We start from the raw sequence: 17098 nt of genomic DNA, 5'->3' as shown, positions 1-17098 counted from the left end.
TTAAAAAAAAGTTCTCCAAAACTCTATTATATAAATTAAAATGCCTGTATCATCTAAGTTAATTAACACCAATTGAGATTTTTTTTATTTGGTAAAATATATATAACATAAAATTTACCATTTTAACCATTTTTAAGTAAACAGTTCAGTGGCATTAAGTATGTTCACACTGTTGTATAACCATCATCACTACCCACCTCCAGAACTTTTTCATCATCCCATACTGAAACTCAGTATCCATTAAACAATAACTCATCTCCCCCCACCCTCAAGCCCCTGGTAAGCACCCTTTTACTGTCTATGAATTTTACTACTCTAGGTACCTCATATAAGTGGAATCATTCAATATTTCTCTTTTTGTGACTGGTTTCTTTTACTTAGCATAATGTCTTCAAGGTTCTGCCCTGTTGTAGCATGTATCAGAATTTCCTTCCTTTTTAAAGGCTGCATAATATTCTATTGTATGTATATACCACATTCTGTTTATCTATTCATCTATTGATAGACATTTGGGTTTCCATAAGTTTTAAATCCCCTATTTAACTAATGAAAGCAAGGTTTATTCACAAATTCAAAGAATTTCCAGGTAGAGAGGAATCTTGGAGGTCATCTAGTTCCATAGCCTTCTAATTCTTAAGTCATTTGATGGAAGTTATTGCAATCATAAATTTCTGGTATTTCGCAGTATCATCTGGAGTGAGGTGGCTACCACTTTAAATTGTTCACGTTTCTCTTTTCCAAGCTGGCAATTATCATCAGTATTTTAATTAATTTATGTAGCCATAACACATGACAGATGATGTCCATATGTGATACACCTCCATGGGCAAGGCCAGACTTTTAAAAAATTGTATAAAATATATATAACATAAAATTTCCCATTCTAACCATTTCTAGGTGTACAGTTCAGTGGCATTAACTATATTCATACTGTTGTGGAACCAGCACAATTATCTATTTCCAAAACTTTTTCATTGGCAAGGCCAGTTTTTGACAACACTCGAACTACAGAAAACAAAAGTAAGTAGCATCACAGACTTTATTTTGGCATGATATTCCCAAAAGGATTTTACAAAGTGTGAAAGAAATAAGTTCACCTATTTAAATATGTCAACTATTTCATTTTTATATAAAGAAAATAAATGAATACGTTCAATCTCATCTTTAAAAATTAAGCTTTACTGGGACTGGCCTGGTGGTGTAGTGGCTAAGTTCGCACACTCCACTTCGGTGGCCCAGATCCTGGGCGCAGACCTACACACTGCTCATCAAGCCATGCTGTGGCAGGCGTCCCACGTATGAAGTAGAGGAAGATGGGCAAAGATGTTAGCCCAGGGCCAATCTTCCTCAGCAAAAAAAAAAAAAAAAGAAGATTGGCAACAGATGTTAGCTCATGGCTACTCTTCCTCACTGCCCATCACAAACACTTCAATAACTCATAATTGCCACAACTATGAATGGTAGTGTACATTAGTAATGGTTCTTTACAATAGGTTGTGGCCATTAAGCTATGGAAGCACCACTCCTTAGGCTCTAGCTTTAACTCACAACTGATAAAGAGATAGCAATTACAAAACCTCTGATAAGATCTGCTCCTTTGAGGACCATGACTAAAGTGGGTCAAGAACAGGACTTCCTATAGCAACTTTGGTAATTACCTGTCTTTGTAGATACAGACAACTACAGAAGAATATTGTTTTGAAACAGTCACTACTATATTAAGTGTCTCCAAGGGAACCATATGCCAGAGTGTGAGGTATGACTCCAGGACTGATAGTTTTCATTCTCTTTAATACTATAAATATTACTATGCATGGCTTGAACATTACCTTAGAAATTAAAGAGATAAAGGATGGCGAAATAGATTGAAAAGAGGCAATTTTTCACCCCTCAGCTGGAAAAAACACTCAGAAATAGAATAAATTTTGAATAGAATAGAAAGCAACTTGAATTTTGAAGCTGAAAGGGATATTAGAAGATTATCTTATAGTTTAAGAAAAGAAATTAAGTTTATTTCAACAAACATTATCAGGTACTAGATAGTGTGCTAAAAAGCCCAGAAAGGTTAACAAGTCAGGAACTCAATGGAAGATGGGAATGGAGCCCAGCTTACTTGATTCTTAGAGTCCACTGCTTTGTACACAAATCACAGTTAAAAACAGGACCTGGAGGAGGGAGGTTACATCAGCAACATGGCAGAGTAAGCTGTTCCCCGTGTCTCTCCCTCTTCGAACTACAACTAAAAGGACATTCATTGATCAGCAGAAGATACCCACACAGCACACCAGGACGCCTGAGAGACCCGAGCAGCTATACATCTGAAGGTGGATGGACTACCCCCCGAGGAGGTGGTGGAAATAGGTGAGCACCCTCTGGACCCCAGGCAGCCCAGCACACGTGTGCGACTACTGTCCCGCTGCAGCCATCATAGCACCACTATGGCCCTGAGGGTGGGAGCGTACCTCAGTGTGACTGTGGAAACAGGTGACAGCAGCCGAGCCCCCTATGTGATCGCTTCCCCGTGTAGTGGAGAGCCTTCAGGGCCACGCAGCCCACAGAGAGCAGCGCAGGCTTGGGCCTAGTGGGGAAGCCCTGCCCACTAAGCACAAAGGCTGGTGTGACCTAGGAGCAGAGGGTGGCTGAGCTGCCACCCAGGTGAACAAGCTCCCGGCTGCCATGAACACCCATAGTGCTGCTGCAGCCCTGGGGGGGGCGGGATCCGTGCCTTGGCGGGACTGTGGAAGCAGGCGGCAGTACCACTGAGCCCCTGTGTGATCCCCTCTCGTCTGGTGGGGAAACCACAATCCCACTGCAGTCCCAGGGAGTGGCTTTGACCCAGTCCCAGAAGGGAGGTCCCGCCCACCAAGCCACTGGCTGGTACGACCTAGGAGCAGGCAGCAGCTGAGCTCCGAGTCAGGGCGAACCAAATGAGCTTCCAGCTGCCGTGAATATGCATAACACTGCTGTGGCCCCAAAGCGGGGAAGCATGTCTTGGCGGGACTGTGAGAGCAGGCAGCAGTAGCCCAGAGCCCCCGTGTGATCACTCTCTCTCGTCTGGTGGGAGAATCCACAATCCCACCCAGTCCCAGGGAGTGGCTTTGGCTCAGTCCCAGAAAGGAAGTCCCACTCACCAAGCACAATGGTTGGTGTGACCTAGGAACAGAGGGCGGCTGAGCTCCAAGTCCAGGCAAACAAGCTCCCGGCTGCCGTGAACGCCCATAGTACTGCTGAGGCCTCGAAGAGGGGAGCACAACTCCGTGAGCCTGTGGGAGCAGGCAGCAGTAGCCCTGAGCCCCCCACGTGACTACTTTCCCACTCGGTGGGAGACCCCACAGGGCCACTGCAATCCCAAGCAGGAGTGACCCAGGATCAGACAGCCACACCTGGCAGGGATTGTGGCAGTGGGCTCAGATTACACAGCTCCTGCCCGTCCCCCTCCCCCGCAAGCGGCGGCAGGTGGAACCTGCATCCAGAAACTATCACTATGTGCCGGCACAAATCCACTCCATCAAATGGTATAAAGAAATATATTAATACTCCAGACCAGAAGGAAAAAGACAAACATCCAGAAACCAATCCTGAAGGCATGGAAATCTACGATCTAAATGACAAAGAATTCAAGACAGCCATCATAAGAAAACTCAACAAGCTACAAGAGAATTCTGAAACACAATCCAATGAAATCAGGAACCAAATTACAGAACAGGGAATTCTTCACAAAAGAGATCAAAACTATAAAGAAAAACCAAACAGAATTGTTAGAGATAAAAAACAACGGATGATAGGCCGGCCCCGTGGCTTAGCAGTTAAGAGCGCGTGCTCCGCTGCTGGCGGCCCGGGGTTCGGATCCCGGGCGTGCACCGACGTACCGCTTCTCCGGCCATGCTGAGGCCGCATCCCACATACAGCAACTAGAAAGATGTGCAACTATGACATACAACTATCTACTGGGGCTTTGGGGGAAAAATAAATAAATAAAATTATTAAAAAAAACCAAGGGCCGGCCCCGTGGCTTAGCGGTTGAGTGCGCGTGCACCGCTGTTGGCCGCCTGGGTTCAGATCCCAGGCGCGCACCCACGCACCGCTTCTCCGGCCATGCTGAGGCCGCGTCCCACATACAGCAACTAGAAGGATGTGCAACTATGATGTACAACAATCTACTGGGGCTTTGGGGAGAAAAAATAAATAAATAAAATCTTTAAAAAAAAAAAAAACAAAAACAACGGATGAGATAAAGAAAAATCTAGACTCCTTAAACAACAGAATTGACAATATGGAAAAGAGAACTAGCAATCTGGAGGATAGGAACACAGAAATGCTTCAGATGGAGGAGGAGAGAGAACTTAGCCTAAAAACAAATGCAGAAATTCTCCGAGAAATATCTGACTCAACTAGAAAATGCAACATAAGAATTATAGGTATTCCAGAGGGAGAAGAGAGGGAAAAGGGAGCACAGTGCTTGTTCAAAGAAATAACTGAGAACTTCCCAAACCTGGCGAAGGAGCTGGAATTACATGTAAAAGAAGCGAACAGGACTCCAAATTACGTCAATGTAAAAAAACCTTCTCCAAGGCATATATTAGCAAAGCTGGCAAAAGTCGACAATAATGAAAAAATATTAAAGGCAGCAACGCAGAAAAGAATAACCTAGAAAGGAAGCCCTATCAGGCTTTCAGTGGATTTTTCAGCAGAAACCTTACAGGCTAGGAGACAGTGGAATGATATATTCAAAATTTTGAAAGACAAAAACTTTCAGCCAAGAATACTATATCCAGTGAAAAAATCCTTCAAATATGATGGAGAAATAAAAACCTTCCCAGAAAAACAAAAGCTGAGGGAGTTCATTGCCACAAGACTCCCCCCACAAGATTTGATCAAGAAAGCCTTCATACCTGAAAAAAAAAAAAAGAAAGCGTTTACAAAGCCTTGAGCAAGCAGATAAGCAGGCAGACAAAAATCAGAAAATTGCAACTCCCTATCAGAGCACATTAGCAAACAATTATAACTCTGAAGATAAAGGAAAGGAAAACATTGAAAATAAATATTATTACTTCATTTTAATGACAAATTCACAACACATAATGGAATAACTTGTGACAACAACAACTTAGAATAGGAAGAGGAAAGGGATGAAACCTGCTTTGACTAAGGGAACAAGAGGCTATCAGGGAACGGGCTATCACATCTATGAGCTCTTTTATACAAACCGCATGGTAACCACTAAACAAAAAATCCAAACCAAGACACAAATGATAAATAAAGAGAAAACTAAGAAAACCATCATAGAGAGCCACCAAACTGAATTAGCATTCCAAAATACATGGGACGAGAAACAAGGGAAATACATAACTGAAAGACAAGAGATAAAATGGCAGCATTAAGCCCTCATATATCAATAATCACTCTAAATGTGAATGGATTGAATTTCCCAATCAAAAGACATAGAGTCGGGGCTGGCCCCATGGCGAAGCAGTTAAGTGCGCACACTCCACTGCCGGCAGCCCAGGTTTGATCCCGGGCGCTCACCAACGCACTGCCTGTCAGGCCACGCTGTGGTGGCGTCCCATATAAAGTGGAGGAAGATAGGCACAGATGTTAGCCCAGGGCCAGTCTTCCTCAGCAAAAAGAGGAGGATTGGCATGGATGTTAGCTCAGGGCTGATCTTCCTCAAAAAAAAAAAGACAGAGAGTGGCTGGATGGATTAGAAAACAAGACCCAACAACTCGCTACCTCCAGGAAACACATCTCAGCTTTAAAGACAAATACAAGCTCAGAGTGAAGGGATGGAAGATGATACTCCATGCTAATGGCAAGCTAAAGAAAGCATGTGTTGCCATACTTATATCAAAGTAGACTTCAAGATAAAAAAGGCAATGAAAAACAAAGAGGAGCAGTATATAATGATAAAAGGGACACTGCATCAAGAAGACATAACACTTATAAACATACACGCACCCAACACAGAAGCACCAAAGTATATAAAACAACTATTAGCAAACCTAAAAGGAGATATCAACAACACCACAATAATAGTAGGGGACCTTAACACCCACTTACATCAATGGATAGATCACCAAGACAGAAAGACAATAAGGAAATAGTGAACTTAAATGAAAAACTAGACCAGATGGACTTAATAGATATATATAGAGCACTCCATCTACAAAGAGCAGATTACACATTCTTCTCAAGCATGCATGGAACATTCTCAAAGATAGACCATATGTTGGGAAACAAGGCAAAACCTATAAGAATTTAAGAAGACTAAAATCATAACAAGCATCTTTACTGACGATAATGCTATGAAACTAGAAATCAACTACAAGAAACAGGCTGGGAAAGTAACAAAGATGTGGAGACTAAACAACATGCTACTGAACAACCAACAGATCACTGAAGAAATTAAAGGAGAAATCAAAGACTAACTGGCAACAAATGAAAACGAAAATACACCATACTCACTCATATGGGATGCAGCAAAAGCAGTCCTGAGAGGGAAATTCATAGCAATAAAGGCCCATCTTAACAAACAAGAAAAATCCCAAATAAACAATCTTAAACTACACCTAACAGAATTAGAAAAGAACAACCAAAGCCCAAACTCAGCAGAATGAGGGAAATAATAAAAATTAGAGCAGAAATAAATGAAATTGAAAGCAAAAAAACAGTAGAAAGGATCAATGAAACAAAAAGCTGGTTCTTCGAGAAGATAAACAAAATTGACAAATCCTTAGCCAGACTCACCAAGAAAAAAAGAGAGAAGGCTCAAATAAATAAAATTAGAAAGAGGAGACTCACAATGGATACCACAGAAATACAAAAGATTATAAGAGAATACTATGAAAAACTATATGCCAACAAATCGGACAATCTAGAAGAAATGGATAAATTCTTAGACTCATACAACCTCCCAAAACTGAATCTAGAAGAAATAGAGAATGTGAATAGACCAATCACAAGCAATGAGATTGAAACAGTAATCAAAAACCTCCCCAAAAATAAAAGTCCAGATGGCTTCTCTGGAGAATTTTACCAAACATTCAAAGAAGATTTCATACCTATCCTTCTCAAACTATTTCAAAAAAATAGAGGAAGATGGAACACTTCCTAACCATTCTATGAGGCCAATATCACCCTGATACCAAAGCCAGACAAGGACAATACAAAGAAGGAAAATTACAGGCCAATATCACTGATGAACATAGATGAAAAAACTGTCAACAGAATATTGGCAAACTGAATACAACAATACATTAGAAAGATAATATACCATGATCAAGTGGGATTTATACCAGGGACACAGGGATGGTTCAACATCCACAAATCAATCAATGTGATATACCACATTAACAAAATGAGGAATAAAAACCACATGATCATCTCAATAGAAGCAGAGAAAGCATTTGACAAGATCCAACATCCATTTATGATAAAAACTCCCAACAAAATGAGTATAGACGAAAAATACCGCAACATGATAAAGGCCATATATGACAAACCCACAGCCAACATCATACTCAATGGGGAAAAACTGAAAGCCATCCCTCTGAGAGCAGGAACAAGACAAGGGTGCCCATTCTTGCCACTCTTATTTAACATAGTACTGAAGTTCTGGCCAGAGCAATTAGGCAAGAAAAAGGAATAACAGGAATTCAAACAGGCAATGAAAACGTGAAACTCTTGCTGCTTGCAGATGACATGATTTTATATACAGAAAATCCTAAAGAATCCATTACAAAACTACTAGAAATAATCAACAACTACAGCAAAGTTACAGGGTACAAAATCAACTTACAAAAATCAGTTGCATTTCTATACTCTAACAAGGAACTAACAGAAACAGAATTCAAGAATACAATCCCATTTACGATTGCAACACAAAGAATAAAATATCTAGGAATAAATTTAACCAAGGAGGTGAAAGACCTATACAATGAAAAGTATAAGACATTATTGAAAGAAATCGATGATGAAATAAAGAAATGGAAAGATATCCCATGCACATGGATTGGAAGAATAAACATAGTTAAAATGTCCATACTACCTAAAACAATCTACAGATTCAATGCAATCTCAATCAGAATCGCAACAACATTCTTCACAGACATAAAACAAAGAATCCTAAAATTCATATGGGGCAACAAAAGACCCCAAATAGCTAAAGCAATCATGAGAATAAAGAACGAAGCTGGAGCCATCACAATCCCTGACTTAAAAATATACTACAAAGCTATAATAATCAAAACAGCATGGTACTGGTAGAAAAACAGACATACAAATCAACAGAACACAACTGAAAATTCGGAAATAATACCACATGTATATGGACAGCTAATCTTCGACAAAAGAGCTAAGAACATAGAATAGAGAAAGGAAAGGCTCTTCAATAAATGGTGCTAGGAAAACTGGACAGCCACATGCAAAAGAATGAAAGTAGACCATTACCTTTCGCCATACACAAAAATTAACTCAAAATGGATCAAACACTTGAAGGTAAGACCTGAAACTATAAAACTCTTAAAAGAAAATATAGGCAGAACACTCTTTGACATGGGTCTTAGAGGGATCTTTTCAAATCCCACGTCTACTCAGATAAGGGAAACAAAAGAAAAAATAAACAAGTGGGACTTCATCAGACTAAAAAGCTTCTGCAAGGCAAACGAAACCAGGATCAAAATGAAAAGACAACCCACCAGCTGGGAGAAAATATTTGCAAATCATATATCCAACAAGGGGTTAATCTCCAACTCACACAACTGAACAACAAAAAAACAAATAACCCAATCAAAAAACGGGCAGAGGATATGAACAGACATTTTCCCAAGGAAGATATACAGATGGCCAATAGGCATTCGAAAAGATGTTCAACATCACTACTCATCAGGGAAATGCAAATCAAAACTACACTAAGATATCACCTTACACCCATGAGAATGGCTATAATCACCAAGACAAAAAATAACAGATGTTGGAGAGGATGTGGAGAAAAGGGAACCCTCATTCACTGCTGGTGGGAATGCAAACTGGTGCAGCCTCTATGGAAAATGGTATGGAAACTCCTCAAAAAATTAAAAATAGAAATACCTTATGATCCAGGTATCCCACTTCTGGATATTTAGCCAAAGAACTTGAAATCAACAATCCAAAGAGGCTTATGCACCCCTACGTGCATTGCAGCATTATTCACCATAGCCAAGAAGTGGAAGCAACCCAAGTGTCCATTGACAGATGATTGGATAAAGAAGATGTGGTATATATATACAATGGAATACTACTCAGCCACAAAAAAAAAAGACAAAATCGTCCCATTTGCAACAACACAGATGGACCTGGAGGGTATTACGTTAAGTGAAATAAGCCAGACAGAGAAAGACAAACACCGTATGACTTCACTCATATGCGGAATATAAACTAACACACGGACAGAGAGAACAGTTTGGTGGTTACCAGGGGGAAAGGAGTTGGGGGGTGGACACAACAGGTGAAGGGGTGCATTTATATGGTGACTGACAAATAATAATGTACAACTGGAATCTCACAATGTTACAAACTATTATGATATCAATTTAAAAAAATAAAAAAAACAGGACTTGGAGCCAGTACTTCTAAATTACAAGTACTCTCTCTGTTGATTTGATAATAAATAATTCTGTTTCTATACAGGAACAATTGTTCTCATTAGAACAAAATTTTTATCTTATTACTTCTAGAACTCATATTCAATCTGTTCAAACTAGTAATCAACTATCCTGAAAGTGACAAACTGCTTTTATACAATTAAAACCTGAGTGGGGTGGTCTGAAGAAGTTAAGGTTCGTTACAGTAAATACCTTTCTAAACTGTCAAACTGATAGAAAGGCAAATTCTATAACAAAACGATGTTAGGAAAAAAAGAAAGAAATTGCTACTGGGTCAGAATTTTAAAAGTTGAGTCTCAGTTGTAGTCTTCGCTGAAAAACAACTTGAAAAGAAAAAAAGCAATTGTGAAAATACCAAACATTAGCCTTTTCTAATTATCCAAATGTCTCAGAAAAATGAATGTTTATAATTACAACTTTTCAACCTATAAATATAAAAATCTATAGTAAAAAAAAATCTTTTAAAAACACCTATTAATTTGCATTTTCTTAGAAACTTACTACCTGAAATCTTCCCAATCAATTACATATATCTCACATCATAACTCCTCAGTTCTTAAACCTTAATAGGGTTTTTAATTCTAGATATGCCATAGATACTCTTGGTATCCCTGTCCCTTTGAACCACAGAAGATTGCTATAAAGATAAATACACTAAGTCTTTTGACACAGTACTATTCATTAATGAAAAGATTTATATAGTCTTTTCATATTAACCAAACCAAATAACAGATTTCTCCACCTCATATACAATTAAGCTTTATTTATTTCACATACTTAGCTCAATTATCAATTAATATATTAATGTTGCCCAGAGACAGCATGTATACTAGAGAGAGCAATGGCTTTGTAGTTCAGACAGACCTAGATCTTAATCATGGCTATATCCACTGAACTTGCTGGATGACCTTAAACAAGTTTAGTGTTGTAGGGGTTAAATGAGATTAAATGAATATATGCAAAGCACTCAGTGCCTAGCACATAGTATATATACAAGAATATGATACTGCACTGAGTAACAGATGAGGTATACTTATTGATAGATCTCTGACTCTTACACCTCTGGCTAAATTAACCTCAAGTCTCTAACCCCATCATCCTTTCTGACCTTCAACTCTGGGCCTTAATGACCAGCTAGAGTGCTAGACAATTCCATCTGAATGTGTTGGCCATCTTTCAAATTTACCATCTGAAACTGAACTCAAATTCTTTCTCCTCAACTGATACTCCACTGCAGAATTTCTAATCTGTTAATGATGGATGCTTTCAATTGCCCAGTCACCCAGAGCTTAAAATCTAGTACTCATTTTTGATTCACCACCTTGCACGCCCACCTCCTGACAAAACCTGGAAATCTTCCCTCAGCTACTCTCCCTTCACAGGCAAATTCAGAAAAATTACAGATACTCTCCTACTTATGAATGTTTATTGACAAATCAAAATCATTCTCTAGAGCAAGAGTGTTATCCATGCCCACTCCCAAGAGATGATAATAATGATCATTTAAGTCTTTGCTCTCTAGTCTTCATTAGTTTGCTCTCTCTCTGCTTAGTTTTGCAGTAATTATGGATATTTTTAAGTCCAGCATGGTCAATAAGCAGAAAAACTGTAACAATGCTTAAAGAGTTAATAAACAAGGGTATGTGATTATAGTGGAAATAAAATGCAAAGCTAAACATATCAATAAAGAGTGAGAAAGCATGCTGCCCCCCGTGAATGGGATAAATTATTGAATATTATAAATGATTCTGAAGTACTCACAACAAATCCTGCAACATATACAGATGCCAGCTATATACATGTGATAACTGATAATAATTAGCAAGGGACAAAGAAAAATTATTGGAGAAATGGAAAAAATTTGGAGTATGTGGTTAGAGTAGCATCAACACTAGATGGTAAGATTTCAAACTCTTCATAAAGTCTCAGGACCCCTTTACACTCTTAACATTTATTGAGAATTCCAAAGAGCTTTTGTTTATGTGAACTATATCTACTAACATTTATCATATTATAAACTAAAAATTAGAAATATAAAAAAATAATTGATTCGTTTAAAAATAAAAGCCCATTACATGTTAACACTACATATTTTTCAAAAAACTACATTTTCTCAGACCAAAAAAGAAAAAGCAAGAGTGGCAATGATTTTTGCATATCTCTTAAAGTCTGGTTTATTAAATCAGCTAAATTCTCATAAGTGCGTCTGCATTTAGTCTGTTGTGATATCACATTTCCAGTAGCCTCTGGAAAACTTCACTGTATATGGTGAGAATACGAATGAAAACAACAAACAATATTATAATACTGTTATGAAACTGTTTTCACCTTGTGGACCTTCTGAAAGGTTCTGGGGATCCCCACGAGAGTCCTCACATCACACAAACCACTGCCTTAATGTTTAATGTTAAATCAGGAGATGGTTAGGAATTTGTAGATGAGAACTTAAAGGCTAAGCAAGGTGAATGGGGCTGCTGTTGAAACTTCTGACCCAAGTTAAGAGGAAGATGGTTCCTTTCTTCCAATATGCACAACAAAGAGTAGTAAAATCCACTTGTCACTTAAGATAGTCATAAATGAGGAGTGCCCTGTGCGTGCATGTGTGTGTGGGGGGTACCGACCTCAACAAATTTGCAATATACATGTAACAGGTCTATTTAGGTGAAAAGATAGTCAAGAAAATGTTGAAAATGTTTATCTGGCTAAGAGGAATAGAGCCTGCTAGGGGAGCTTCCGGGGTTAGGTTAGGTCTCCTTGCTGATAAAAACAACAACAACAAAAACAAAAAACAAAAACCACACAGAACAAGCCAGCTAGGTGTTTTTATCCCTGGATTTAAGGCCTAGAATTGTGGGGGCCATCTTGTAAACCACAAGGACAGCTGGCCTAAGGATGGTAAAGCAAAAAATTGAGAACTTAGGTCTTTGATAATGTCACTGAGGTTGCTGAATAACCAACTCTGAAGCTGCCTTACTCCAGGATTTGTTTTGTTTTTGTTTGAAACAATAAATGTCCTTAGTGTTTAAGCCACTTGATTCAAGGTTTTCTAATACACAACACAAGTATCCACATACAGATGTCCGATAGGAACTTCAACAGGTCCAAGTGAATTCATCATCATTTCTCACAAATGTACTCTTCCTCTTGAAATTCTCCAGCCAATACCACCATTCCAAAAAGCAAAAAACCTGGGAGTCATCTTTGACTTCTGTGGTAGACTAAAGAAGGTTGCTCCCTCAAAATATGTCCATGTCCTCATCCCTGAAATTTGCAAATGCTATTTTTATGGCAAAGACTTTGCAGGTGTAATTAAATTAAATATCTGGCGATAGGGAGAGTAGCCTGGATTGTCCAGGTGGGCCCTAAATACAATCAACAGCATCCTTATGAGAGAGAGGTAGAAGATTCGACACATATCAAAGAGGGTGATGTGAAGACAGGCAAAAATTGGAGTGATGTGGCCACAGTCACAGAATGCCTACAGCCACCAGAAATTGGAAGAGGCAAGAAGTGAATTCTCCCCTAGTGCCTCCCAAGGGCCAACACCTTGATTTCAACCCAGTGATACCGACTTTGAACTTCTGGCCTCCAAAATTGTGAGAATAAATTTGTTGGTTTAAGCCATCCATTTTGTGATAATTTATTACAACAGCCACAGCAAACTAATACAACTTCTATCTTTCCCTTTTCCTCCCAACACAGACTTGGTCACTAAGACCTGTCTCAAATCCATCCGTTCCTTTCTCCATTAGCCACTGCCTTGGACTACAGTCACGTGTCTCTTAACAACAGGGATACATTCTGAAAAATGGTTGTTAGGTGATTTCATTGTTGTGTGAACATCAGCGTGTACTTATACAAACCTAGATGGTATAGCCTACTACACATTTAGGATATATGCTGCTAATCTTACGGGACTACTGTCATATATGTGGTCAGTCATTGACCAAAACGTCATTATACGGTGCATGACTGTACTTAAACAGCATCCTGATTGGTCTCCTTGCCTTTAGTCTCACCAACCTTGAATCGATCCTCCACCACTATTCAAATATTCTCTACAACACAATCATTTGAGTCCAGCACTTATTACCTCATGCCTTAGTTATCACACCGGACAACTCTTAACAGCATTTTGTTTTCAGCACTTTCATATACATTTGATACAGACTGATTTCAATATATAAAATCCTTGAGATAAAGCAAACTATTATGCTCCCATTATATTGATGAGGAAATTGGAATTCCAAGAATAAATGACTTATCTAAGGTCACAAGGCTAGTAAACAGCAATTTACATCCTGATCCTAAGCTTTCTCACCATATATCTTATATTCTCTCTGCTCTATTATGCTTTTAGGTGCTTCAGGCTGCTATCTTTCTCTTCCTTATCTCCAATATGAACTCTGCTCCGAACTGATTTGACTCATTCTTCAAATCTATCATACATATTTCTGCTTCCTCACCTCTTGTCCTTTTGGAACTCCTTCTTTATTGCTCTCAACAGGTCAAAAGCTACTCGATTTTGTTCTTCTTTCCACTCTAGATGTCAGCAATACCTTCCATTTGTATGTCTCTTTTCAGATTACAATGTGTTTTTAAATATATTTTCTTTAGCTCTTAAAAATCTTATGAAGTAGATGAGGAAACTTTTTAAAGATCTATGAAAACAAGGACCAGAGAAAATAAGTGGCCTAAAAGGGGCTCAAAATCAGGAACTTTAATGAAATCCTGTCCTCATTTTATTATTAAACTATGCTGCCTTTCCCTCTACTGAACTCTTACAGTATCTTCTGTCTTGACCATTGATCTGGCATTTGATATAACAGCAATTCAGGTAACCAAGTTATATGCCCTGTTTCTCCAAGGATAATTCCAATATATTTATGGAATTAATCATATCTATTTTCTTTAAAAATCATTTTATAGGGGCCGACCCGGTGGCGCAAGCAGTTAAGTGCACGCGCTCTGCTGCGGTGGCCCGGGGTTCACCGGTTTGGATTCCAGGCGCACACCGACGCACTGCTTGGTAAGCTATGCTGTGGCGGTGTCCCATATAAAGTAGAGGAAGATGGGCAAAGATGTTAGCCCAGGGCCAGTCTTCCTCAGCTAAAAAGAGGAGGATGGGCATTGAATGTTAGCTCAGGGCTGGTCCTCCTCACCAAAAACAAAACAAAAAAAAATCATTTTATAATTGCTTGAGATATAATTGACATACATAAAGTGTACCATTTGATCAATTTTGACATATATATCATCACCATGATCAAGATAAGGAATATTTTCACAACCCCTATAAGTTTGTCTTTTTGTGTGTGTGTGAGGAAGATCAGCTCTGAGCTAACATCTGCCAATCCTCCTCTTTTTTTGCTGAGGAAGACTGGCCCTGAGCTAACATCTGTGCCCATCATCCTCCACTTTATATGGGATGCCGCCACACCATGGCCTGACAAGCGGTGCGTCGGTGCGCACCTGGGATCCGACCCAGCGAACCCAGTGCCACCGCAGGACAGCACGCGCACTTAACCGCTTACGCCACCAGGCAGCCCCCCCTGTAAATTTCTTTGTGCCTTTTCACAATCTCTTCCCTCCTGTTCCTTCCTAGGAACCACTGATTTGCTTTTCATTTTAGATTAGCTCCATTTTCTAGAATTTTATATAAGTGGAATCATATAGTACATACTTTCTTACTCACTTGGCTTCTTTCTCTGGATATAATTATTTTGAGATTCATCTATGTTGGGTTCAAGAATTTTTTGTTCCTTTTTATTGCTGAGTACTATTCTATTGTATGGACCTACGACAATCTGTTTATCATTTAACTGTTGATAGACTTTATGTTGTTTCCAGTTTGGGGTTATTACGAATAAAGCTGCTATAAACATTTGTGTACAAGTCTTCATGTGGACACACCAGCAGAGGTTCTTAATCATTTCTATTTCTACACCATTTACACGTGTTATACTCTTACCAATAACATTGCTTATTATAGTGCAGTAATTTTCAACTGGGCATCCCTTTATGGCCACAAAAGGATCACTGTTCTATTACTCAGAAGAGTAGTTTATGTATAATAGGTAATCAACTACTAGTTGTTTACAGATCTTGCTCTCCTATAGATCCATATGCTACTATGAGGGAACAGGCTGAGGCTGTGTGTATTCTTTAATAGCTTAACACAGAGGGCATTTAAAAAATGTTGAATAAATGTAGTTTGTGGTGCTTATTTTTGGAATAAGCATATTCTTTATGTTGAATCACATTATTAATAAAAGTATAATTGCAAATGATGAACTAAAATAAAACTTGAGATAAAATATATGAAATAAATATTCCTAAAGAGTTTAACATATACAATATACAAACATTTTACAGAAAACCTGTTAATACAGCTGGTTTAAGAATAGAAGGGCTGTAACTCAAAAGTAAAAACTTCATGCTAAAATTACACATAAAATTTATAAGTGAACTAGTGAAAATTACAACTCAACTACTTCCTTCTCCAGAAAGTTAAGTTAAAATGAGACGTTTTTCACTATTATTTTCTTTAGAATCAAGTTTTTACTTTACAAATATTACAGTATCTCATATTTTAAATTTTGTTCTAAGAAAACTTGTCACTCTGTTGTCAATCTAAGCAAAAACAAATATCTGTCTTTTTCCATGAAAGGAGCCACACTTTTTAGAATGGACTCACATGAGTACTCATATTTGAGAACATGCTTTCACTTTCTCTGAATAAATACACTAATAAAAGTGTATGCGATCTTTATTTGATGATAGTTTATTTCCCAAAGGTCTTCCTTAAGTGTTTATTAAGTTTTCAGGAAGAATTCCAAATGGATTATTGTATCACAGTTACAAAAAAAAAATCATTTAACTTTTATAACTAGCCATTTTTTAATCACCTAAAGATTTCAATCATTTTACTAAATAAAGAAGTCCTTTCTAGAGCCAGCCCTGATGGCCTAGTGATTAAAGTTCAGCACTTTCACCGCTTCGGCGGCCCGGGTTCGTTTCCTGATCACAAAACCACACCACCCATCTGTCGGTCACCATGCTGTGGTGGCGGCTCACACAGAAGAACTAAAAGGACTTACCACTAGGATATACAACGATGTACTGGGGCTTTGGGGAGGGAAAAAAAAAAGAGAAAGATTGGCAACAGATGTTAGCTCAGGGCAAATCTTTCCCTGCAAAACAAAAGAAAATAGAAGTCTTTTCTAGTTCAGAGCTTTCAGAAGACAAAAATTGATATTTACCTGGCGTTAAACAATAAATCAATTAAACCAGTAACATTAAACTATTAGAATTTCCTCTCAAGGCTGGTAGCTACAGAGTCATGCTGATTATTAATTTCTGTAAAGGGAAGATAAGTTAATACATATTGAGTAACGCCCACTAAGTGTCTTTATCTCATTCTAGACTCACAATTCTGGGAAAAGGATTTTTAAAATCCA

General features: G+C 38.5%; 1 protein-coding gene across 5 annotated transcripts in view; it reads right to left on the bottom strand.

Annotated features, from left to right (window-relative positions):
* Positions 1-17098, bottom strand: part of ZBTB44 (zinc finger and BTB domain containing 44) — an 84801-nt gene that overhangs the window by 54353 nt on the left and 13350 nt on the right. Inside the window, exon 1 of one of the 5 annotated variants that reach the window (XM_058544800.1) lies at positions 2114-2249. The exons of the other annotated variants lie outside the window; for them this stretch is intronic. The gene's annotated coding sequence lies outside the window, so the exon portion shown is untranslated. Of the gene's footprint in view, positions 1-2113; positions 2250-17098 lie in introns of those variants that run through there. 5 annotated transcript variants of the gene reach the window in all.

Source organism: Diceros bicornis, chromosome 7 (assembly GCF_020826845.1).
Source record: "Diceros bicornis minor isolate mBicDic1 chromosome 7, mDicBic1.mat.cur, whole genome shotgun sequence".
NCBI classification, from domain to species: domain Eukaryota; kingdom Metazoa; phylum Chordata; class Mammalia; order Perissodactyla; family Rhinocerotidae; genus Diceros; species Diceros bicornis.
The sequence above is the reverse complement of the archived record's forward strand: the minus strand, read 5'-3'. Positions and strand labels throughout refer to the sequence as shown.